This window comes from Sturnira hondurensis, unplaced genomic scaffold (genome assembly GCF_014824575.4).
Source record: "Sturnira hondurensis isolate 20B ecotype Veracruz unplaced genomic scaffold, ASM1482457v3 Scaffold0006505, whole genome shotgun sequence".
NCBI classification, from domain to species: domain Eukaryota; kingdom Metazoa; phylum Chordata; class Mammalia; order Chiroptera; family Phyllostomidae; genus Sturnira; species Sturnira hondurensis.
In genome coordinates, this window is record NW_028079136.1 from 3,785,910 (window position 1) to 3,795,160 (window position 9,251).

The 9,251-nt window shown below is 43.1% G+C and overlaps 1 pseudogene; it reads left to right on the forward strand.

The window, feature by feature from the left end:
• The first annotated feature begins 5,278 nt into the window (after positions 1–5,278).
• On the forward strand, positions 5,279–6,447 carry LOC118989794 (enolase-phosphatase E1-like; annotated as a pseudogene).
• The last annotated feature ends 2,804 nt before the right edge of the window (positions 6,448–9,251 follow it).

Here is a 9,251-nt window from a genome sequence, read left to right on the forward strand (position 1 = left end):
TTCTCCCACAACCAAGTTTGAATACAACAAAGGTTTGGAGAAATAGGACACACCCAAAGACCAGAAAACGGAATTATACGGAAGTCCGACAACTACGAACCATTCAACGGGGACGGTAAGAGAGGCGGAGCCAGCAGCGGAGCTGGGTCGGGCAGGACAGATCCCACGACCTAGGCGCGCAGGCAGCCCAGAACCAGTCGGGGTGTGGGGCAGACTGACTGCGGTCGCACATTTGCGCACAGTGAGACAGACCACACAGGCCCCAGGGGGCGAACCCAGTGGTGGAGGGCTGACGGCGGTGGCACACTCGAGTGCAGTGGAGCGAAACGCGTGGGCCTGGTGACGGTGGTGGCTGCGGCACCGGGGCCGGGGTGGCAGGCGGCAGACGGAAAGCCATTGTCCCTCTTTGACCCCGCCCCCACATACAACGTCACAACCCAGCGACTTAGTTGCCCTGTTCCAGTGAACACTTTAGGGCTCTGATCCTGCTATGGAACAGGCACGAACAGCCCAAAAGATGGTGCAAGAAGAACTCAAAGTCCCAGAGCCAATAACTGTAAGCGACCGAGAAATTGCCAGCCTCTCAGAAGTACAATTCAAGACACTATTTATCAGGATGCTCACAGAACTGGTAGATTATAGTCACAAATTAGAGGAACACAGTCACAAATTAGAGGAACATATGAAGGCTAAACTAATTGAAATGAAGGGAGGTGCACAGGAAACCAATTGTGATGGAAAGGAAACGGGGACTCAAATCAATGGAATGGACCAGAAGGAAGAACAAAACATCCAACCAGAAAGGAATGAAGGAATGAGAATTCAAAAAAATGAGAGGCTTAGGAACCTCCAGGACATCTTTAAACGTTCCAACATCCAGATTATAGGGGTACCAGAAGGGGGAAAGAAACAGCCATGAGTGGAAAACGTATTTGAACAAATAATAAAGGAGAACTTCCCCAGTCTGGCAAAGGAAATAGACTTCTAGGAAATCCAGGAAGTTCAGAGAGTCCCAAAGAAGGTGGACCCAAGAAGGAACACACCAAGGCACATCATAATTACATTAGCCAAGACCAAAATGAAGGAGAGAATCCTAGAAGCAGCAAGGGATAAGGGGACAGTCACCTACAAAGGAGTACCCATCAGACTGTCAGCGGATTTCTCAAAAGAGACCCTACAGGCAAGAAGGGGCTGGAAAGAAGTATTCCAAGTCATGAAATCCAAAGACCTACAGCCAAGATTGCTTTATCCAGCAAAGCTTTCATTTAGAATGGAAGGACAGATAAAGTGCTTCTCAGATAAGGTCAAGTTCAAGGAGTTCATCATCACCAAGCCTTTATTATATTAAATGCTAAAGGGACTTATCTAAGAAAAAGAAGATGAAAAATATGAACAGTGAAAGGACAGCAAACTTACAGTTATTAACAACCACACCTAAAACAAAAGCAAACCAAGAAGACAGCTAGATCAGGAGTGGAACCATAGAAATGAAGAATACATAGAGGGTTAGCAACAGGGGGGTGGGAGGGGGAGAAGGGGGGAGAAGGCACAGAAAATAGCATAGATGGTACATAGAAAATAGATAGGGGGGAGGGTGAGAATAGTGGGGGAAATATAGAATCTAAAGAGCTTGAGACATGTGGTTATAAACTAGGGGGGGAGAATGGTGGGGGAGGGAGTGTGTGGGTGGAGGGGAATGAAGGGGGGAATAGAACAACTGTAATGGTATAATCAATAAAATATATTTTTAAAAAAGAAGTATTTCCCAACTGTTCCTATCACAACTGGAGGCTTCCCCTGTGCTATAATTATTTTACGCACTTCAAATGAACAGTGAGTTTCTCAAATTTATTTCCCCTTATATCCCTAGAACCTGGACAAGGGTATAGTACTAAATAGAAGGTACTCAGTGTTAAAGTACTTTCTAAAACAATAATCTTGGGCAGATCTCTGCTTTTCTGATCCTCAGCTTTCTGATCTGTAAAGTTAGAATAGTAATACCTACCTTGAAGAGCTGTTAGAAAATCAAACCCACTAAGTTTATAAAAAAATATTTTTTGAAATATTTTAAAACTTGCATAAAAGCACCTTGTAAACCCTATATTTTTTGTAACGTTTAACTTTTTTTAAAATTTTATTTATTTATCTGTAGAGGGGAAGGGAAGGAGAGAGGGAGAGAAACATCAATGTATGGTTGCCTTTCGTGTGTCCCCTGCTAGGAGTTGGCCTGCAGGGAACTGGCCTGCAACCTGACTGGGAATCGAACCACGATTGTCTGATTCGCAGGCACACGCTGAATCCACTGAGCTACACCAGCTAGGTGTAATGTTTAACTTTTGATTCTAAAGTGGTCTGTCTCCAAGAACCCATTCTTTCCGAATCAGTCTAACACTTGTATAATTAACAGACTTTCGATAAGGCTTGTTGAATTACATCCAGTGCTAACACGTTATGCATTAACCAGCCTGATCCGCAGTAACTGAATGAACAAGCTGTCAAATTGGCCTTTTTATTTGGTCCCGCCTCCCGCTTCCCTCCACTGGGGCTCTCTTCTCTCTCCGCTTGGTGGCAGTATCACTTAAGTGCATTAACAAGAAGCTACACCAGGGGGCTCCCTCCGTTTTCTAAATGAAGTCCGCAAAAAAATAAAAACGTTCTTCAACACCTGAATAAATACTTGGGAGTTCTGGAGTATTCGCTTTCTTTTGGAACAAGACAATAGAGAAAACACAAAACAACACATAAGCCCGGAAATAACACTTTCATTTCTATCAAACTACTGTCTGAGACTGTCTTAGTTTTTCTTAATCTGTTAAAAAGCTGGCAGGGGGAGTTATTAAGCCCCTTTTAGTGAAGGTGATACAGGGTGCAGTCAAGGGGGGTGCCCCCCAAAAAGATTTGGAATGGTGTCCAGAACTCAAAGTGTGTAGGAATATTGGAGGAAATATATTAAGATGTCCTCACCACCACCCCCAGGTGTCAGCTAGGGGAGGGGACAAATGGAGCAGGGCCATTGAGAGCTGTTTTGCATAGCAACAGCTTTGCAGCTAACCCCTGGAATGGTCATTTAACATATATATAACCTCTAACTGGTTTCATATGTTAAATAGCTGTGGCCATGCTTTGAGCCAGGGAGAAGTGAGTGGCTTCTACCCAGGATGTAACTGGAGGCTGATCCTCTGAGAGAGGGCCTGCGTGAGAGCCATGTGGCTTTAGCAGAGTGAGGACCTCATCTTGGCCAGGTGAGGGGGAGAGCCACGCTGTTTTGGAAAGATGTAGACCCCTGTAGCCATTAGGAAAGAGAGCCACGCGGTTTCAACAGAGTTAAGACCCCCTCTTGCCCAGGCGAAAAGGGAAAACCATGCAGCTTTGCCAGAATGGAGATCCCTGTGGCCAGGTGAAGAAGAAAGACATGCGCTTTTGGTGGAGTGCAGACCCCTGCAGCTTTGGTAGAAGAGGCCCATGTGGCTTTGGGGTGCTCCCTTTGGCCGAGTGGCCTGGAAAGCAGGAGAAACTTTGACTGGAACTTGGTACAAAGAACTCTTCCCAGTGGAAGGTGCCGCATGACTTTGGATTAATTGGAGATCCTGCCTGGACAGGCAGGCGAGACAGCTCACAGTGCCAGCAACCTGAAAAAAAACGGACGTGTGCTCTTTTCCTGATTTATGGTACGGTACCCGGAGTTGGGACAGTGGGAGAAGGGAGCGCTGTGTGTGTGTGTGTGTGTGTGTGTGTGTGTGTAGGTGTATACCCTTAAAAACTTTAATATTTTAAGGAAGGCATTAGGCCTGAATAGCATTAAATAAACATTTTGTTTCCTTTTCACAAATCTTTGGCATTGAGAGATGTCTTTCCAATTGGCGGCGGACAGAAGAGCCCAATAGATATTAGTATACTGTCCTTAGGAGGGGCCTCTGTTTTCTGAAGCAGTTTTTGGCATCCCTCGGTGGGCCAAGTATTGCACCCTCCTCGGACCTCTTGTTCGATAACAAAGGGATTTAGAAATTGACAACAACCTATCCCTCAACTGAGGACTCCAATACATTGCTTATTATTAAAAGAGATTCGAGCCCAGGTTGAACTAAACAGAAGGCAAACCTGAGAATACAAACATTTAATTACTATGATCCAAAGAAAATCCAATGACCAACACGGAGGGTGGTACCTAAATAAGTGAAAGTACATTTGATGCTTTTCTTTCTAGAAAATCAGGTGCAAGTTATAACACAAAGAGCCCTAGGTGAGGAGTCAAGGACCGGTTCTGATGCTGGGTGAACCTCGAACGCCTGCTACTTGTGTAATCCCTCACTTTTAGCTCTCAGTGTTTCCACACTTAAATGAGGTTTTGGGGTGTAGTCTTTTAAAAATTGACCTTAATGAGATATTTGCATAAATAATCCACCTTTTAAAAATGTGTTGATTGATTCTGAGAGAGAGAAAGGGAGAGAGAGAGATTTATCATTACACTTATTTATGCATTCAGTGGTTGCTTCTTATCTGTGCCCTTGATACAGGGTACAGCCAGTGGGGGGGGGGGGGCAAATAGGAATTTGTCATGAGGTCCAGAACTCAGGGTGTCTGAAATATTTTTAAAAATACATATAGGATAACCTCACCCCCATGAGTCTGACCTGGGGGATGGGACACATGGAACAGGGCTATCGAGAACTGTTTTGCATAGCAACAGTTTTGCAACTAACCTAGGCATGGTCATTTAACCTTTAACTGGTTTCATGGATATGTTAAATAGCTGTGGCCTTGCTTTGAGCCAGGGAGATGGGAGTGATTTGGACCCAGGTTGTAACAGAGAGGCAGCCCCCTCTGGTTACAGGACCTGGATGAGAGTTTGGAGTAGGTTGGGGCCACGTGGCTTTGGGGCTCCCTTAGCCATGCAGCTTAGGAAGCTGGGAAGCAAGATGTACCAACAATGCACTCTCTTAGCAGTTTGGAAGAATAAAGGACTCTTGCTGGTGGACCATGAGAAAGTGCCACATGGTTTTGGATTAACTGGAGACCGTGGCAGTGACACAGCTGATAGTGCTGGGAACCGAGGGAGGCCTGCCAGCTGAGCACAGATTACTGGGAAGAACCGGGGGCTACCTGAGCCGTAAACTTCTATTTCTCTTCCTGAGATACAGTACCCCAGACTGGGCAAAGGGGAAAAGGAAGGACTGTGTGTTTGGGTATTCTAAGGGACTTTGGGATCTCAATGAAGACTTTAAGTCATTACTCTAAGTCTAAAACACCTTTGAATAAATAATTCCTTTTCTTTTCGCCAATGTCTGGCATCGAGAGACATCATTCCCTGGTGGTGAAGAAGGTACACCTTGTACAGGGGGACCCTGGGAGAAGGTGGGTCCATTCAGTAATAGTATTTTGTACCCTCCACCCCACCCCCACAGGTCCATTCTGTAACACTGTGACCAGAAATGGAACCTGCAACCTTGGCATATCAGGATGATGCTCTACCCAGCTGAATTACCTGGCCAGGGCCAATTTCCCATTTTTTAAGTATAATTTGATGAGGTCTGAAAATGCATATAGTCCTTTAACCACCACCATCATTACGGTATAGAACATTCCATTTTCATCACTACAAGAATTCCCTCCTGATCCTTTGCAGACAATCTCCTTTCCTTATTCCTGGCTCTTGGAGAACATATCTATGATTTTTATCACTGCAGGAAGTTTTCCTGTTCGAAAATACAACAGTGAGGGACAGGAGGAGAGCGCAGCTCAGGGATCCTGGCAGCTGTCCCTTCCGCTCTCTCCCCAGAGCCACAATCCCCAGTGTCCTGCCAGCCACTTCAGTCTGCTCCACCCTCCCTCCACCAGAGCCCAGGGACATTTTATTTCCTTACATCAAAGAAAATGTTAACGAGTATTTATTTGCTGAGGCATTGAGAAGAAGAGTGTCTGCAGGATGTCAATCTTTGGAGAAACCAGCTGAAGAGGACTCCCACCTGGCTGGGCCTGTTGGGATCCCTGCTGCATCTGGGAATGGAGAGGATGATCTAAAACCCAGGACCCAGGCAGTGGTTGACTCTGTGTGCCGGCAGATGTCTCTGGACCGAGAGACAGGAGCTGGAATGAAGGTGTGTATGTAGTCTTCGGGGAGGGTAGAGGCACAGACACGATTATTTGGGCGTTCTGACCCTGGGGTGGGAGGTGGATAGTCTTGAGCTTGTTGATGGTTACTTTGACACCAAGAATGGACACAAAGTGGAGAGTAAGAGTTATGGGAAGATTGGGAACAGCAGGAGGTGCTCAACCAACACCTTGTCTCTGACAGATACTACTCTAGAGGCCAGTGCGGCTGGGGAAGCAGATGTACATGTAGCTGTGGCGGTGAGGCCCGGCAATGCAGGAGCAACGGGTAATGAAGAAAAGGCTTCCTACAGCCTCATCACATCCTTCAATGACCTGTACCTGCCTTCCTCAACCTAGAGGAGGGTTTCTAAGGAAATCCAGCTGTCTTCACAGAGTGGTCACTGTAGTCTAGGTTTTTCTAACAGTATTGATAAAAGTAACTTGCTTTAAAGATACATATAAACACACATATATACGCAACTGTATACATATGTGTTCGATTTACCTTTCACAGGCACAGAAGTGGGAGCTCAGTTCCATGGAAAGGAAACTAATTTAAAGATGCTTTATATGTAGGAATTGTTTGAAACCACAACTCACCCTTATTGAAGGTAAAATGTAGGTGGTAGAAGAAATTACTATAATACTATAATACTTGTTTATCAAGTTATATAACAACATGGAAAGATAGTTTGAGAAGTTATTCAGAAGCCCTGGTATTTTTAAAACTGGAAGTATTTCAAAGACTTACTCCTGATAATAATCCATCCCTCCCTTTAAATTGTGAGTTAGAAGATTACAGCGGCTGAATTTCAAAATATTAGCACCCTTACATACAAAAGACAAAGTTGTTTCTTTCTGCTCCAAATGAGACCAAATTGGGAAAGGAAGTTTGAGTCTTCATCAATCAAACATCTATTACTTAAGAAACTTGCTCATCATTTTGCCACCCTCAGCAAACAGTTGCCTTATCAGTGAGAAAGGTGCACTGATGTAACAGGTAAAATAGAAATGTGGTTCCTAACACTCCTAACAAAACAGTTCTTAAAAAAAAAAAAAGATTATTGCCCTGGCTGGTGTGGCTCAGTGGATTGAGCGCCAGCCTACAAACCAAAAGGTTACTGGTTCAATTTCTAGTCAGGGCACGTGCCTGGTTTGCAGGCTCATCAATGTATCTCTCACATGTCGATGTTTCTTTCCCTCTCTTTCTCCCTCATTTCCCCTCTTTCTAATATTAATNTCAATCAAACATCTATTACTTAAGAAACTTGCTCATCATTTTGCCACCCTCAGCAAACAGTTGCCTTATCAGTGAGAAAGGTGCACTGATGTAACAGGTAAAAGAGAAATGTGGTTCCTAACACTCCTAACAAAACAGTTCTTAAAAAAAAAAAGATTATTGCCCTGGCTGGTGTGGCTCAGTGGATTGAGCGCCAGCCTACAAACCAAAAGGTTACTGGTTCAATTTCTAGTCAGGGCACATGCCTGGTTTGCAGGCTCATCAATGTATCTCTCACATGTCGATGTTTCTTTCCCTCTCTTTCTCCCTCATTTCCCCTCTTTCTAATATTAATAAATATTAATAAATACAAATACATATTTATATTATATATAGAGAGAGAGAAACATATATATGTAAGAGATCACATCAATTGGTTGCTTATCACCTGTTCCCAACTGGGACCTGGCCTGCAACCCAGGCTGGGAATCGAACCAGCAACCTTTCATTTTGCAGGTAGGTGCTCAACCCACTGAGCGACACCAGCCAGGGATCAAAACAGTTCTAATCCTACTACTTGTTATCACCATAGTTTTCACAGTTGCATTTCTAACTCCTTCTTAGCCCAGTTTGAGAATATATGTTAATTGCTGTTCACTACTTTAAAAAGTTTACTGAAATCATTTTATAAATACTAGAAGAGCCCTACTATGTACTGTTTTCCTTGAAATGAATGTGCGAAATGTAAATTTTATAACAGCATTATTTACTTTGGTTCAATTTTAATGGGATGCCATGTTAATTTTATGTTGTGAATAATAAAAACATTTTCTTCACTCAAAAAAAAATCATACCTGGCTTCTTTTATTTAACATAGTGTTTGTGGACTGCATTAAAGTAATTTATTTATTGTTGTGTATATGCCACTGTATGAATATATCATAATTTTAACCTATTTGTCAGTTGATGAACATTCGGGTTGTTCCCAGGTTGTTTTCTTTTTTAACTATTATTACTAAGTCTACAAGTCTTTGAGTGAACAAATTCTCGTTTCTCTTAGGTAAATACATAGAAGTGGGATCGCTGGGTTAGAGTAAGTGCACATTTAACTACAGTGTTATCTAAAGTGGCTATGCCCTTTCTCATTCCCCCTGGTGAAGTAGAGGTCCATTTATTTCACATACTTATCAGCACTTGGTATTATCAGTCTTTTTCATTTTAGCCATTCTAGTTGCTGTGTAGTGGTGTCTATAGTGGGTTTAATTTGCATTCCCCTAATCACTGATGATGTTGAGCATCTTTCCTTGTATTTATATCTTTACATATAAAGATATATATATATCACCCTGGCTGGTGTAGCTCAGTGGATTGAGTGCGGGCCTGCAAATCAAAGGATCACGGTTCAATTCCCAGTCAGGGCACATGCCTGGGTTGCAGGCCAGTTCCCATCAGGGGAAACGTGAGAGGCAACCATACATTGATATTTCTCTCCCTCTCTCCTTCCCTTCCCCTCTAAAGATAAATAAATAAAATATTTTTAAAAAGATACATATCTTTATTAGTGAAAGAAGATGTTTTTAAATCTTTTACCTATTTTTATTGAGTTGTCTTACTACTGAGTACTTTGTATATTCTGAATAAATGCCACCTGAGTGGCATGAGGGCCAGAATAAAGACTGTATCTTACAGCTTTCTCAATTAGATGGACAGCGTTCAATTATTTATTCATTTAAAGAATATGTATTGGCTCTCAGTCAAGATGGTGCCATAGGTAAACACAATTTGCTTCCTTGCACAACTAAATCAAAATTACAACCAAAATATAGAGCAACCATCACTCAGAACTGTCAGAAATTGAGTTGAATGAAAGTGTGACAACTATGGAATTGAAGAAATCACATCCATCTAGACCAGTAGGAGGGGCACAGACATAGCATGGGCT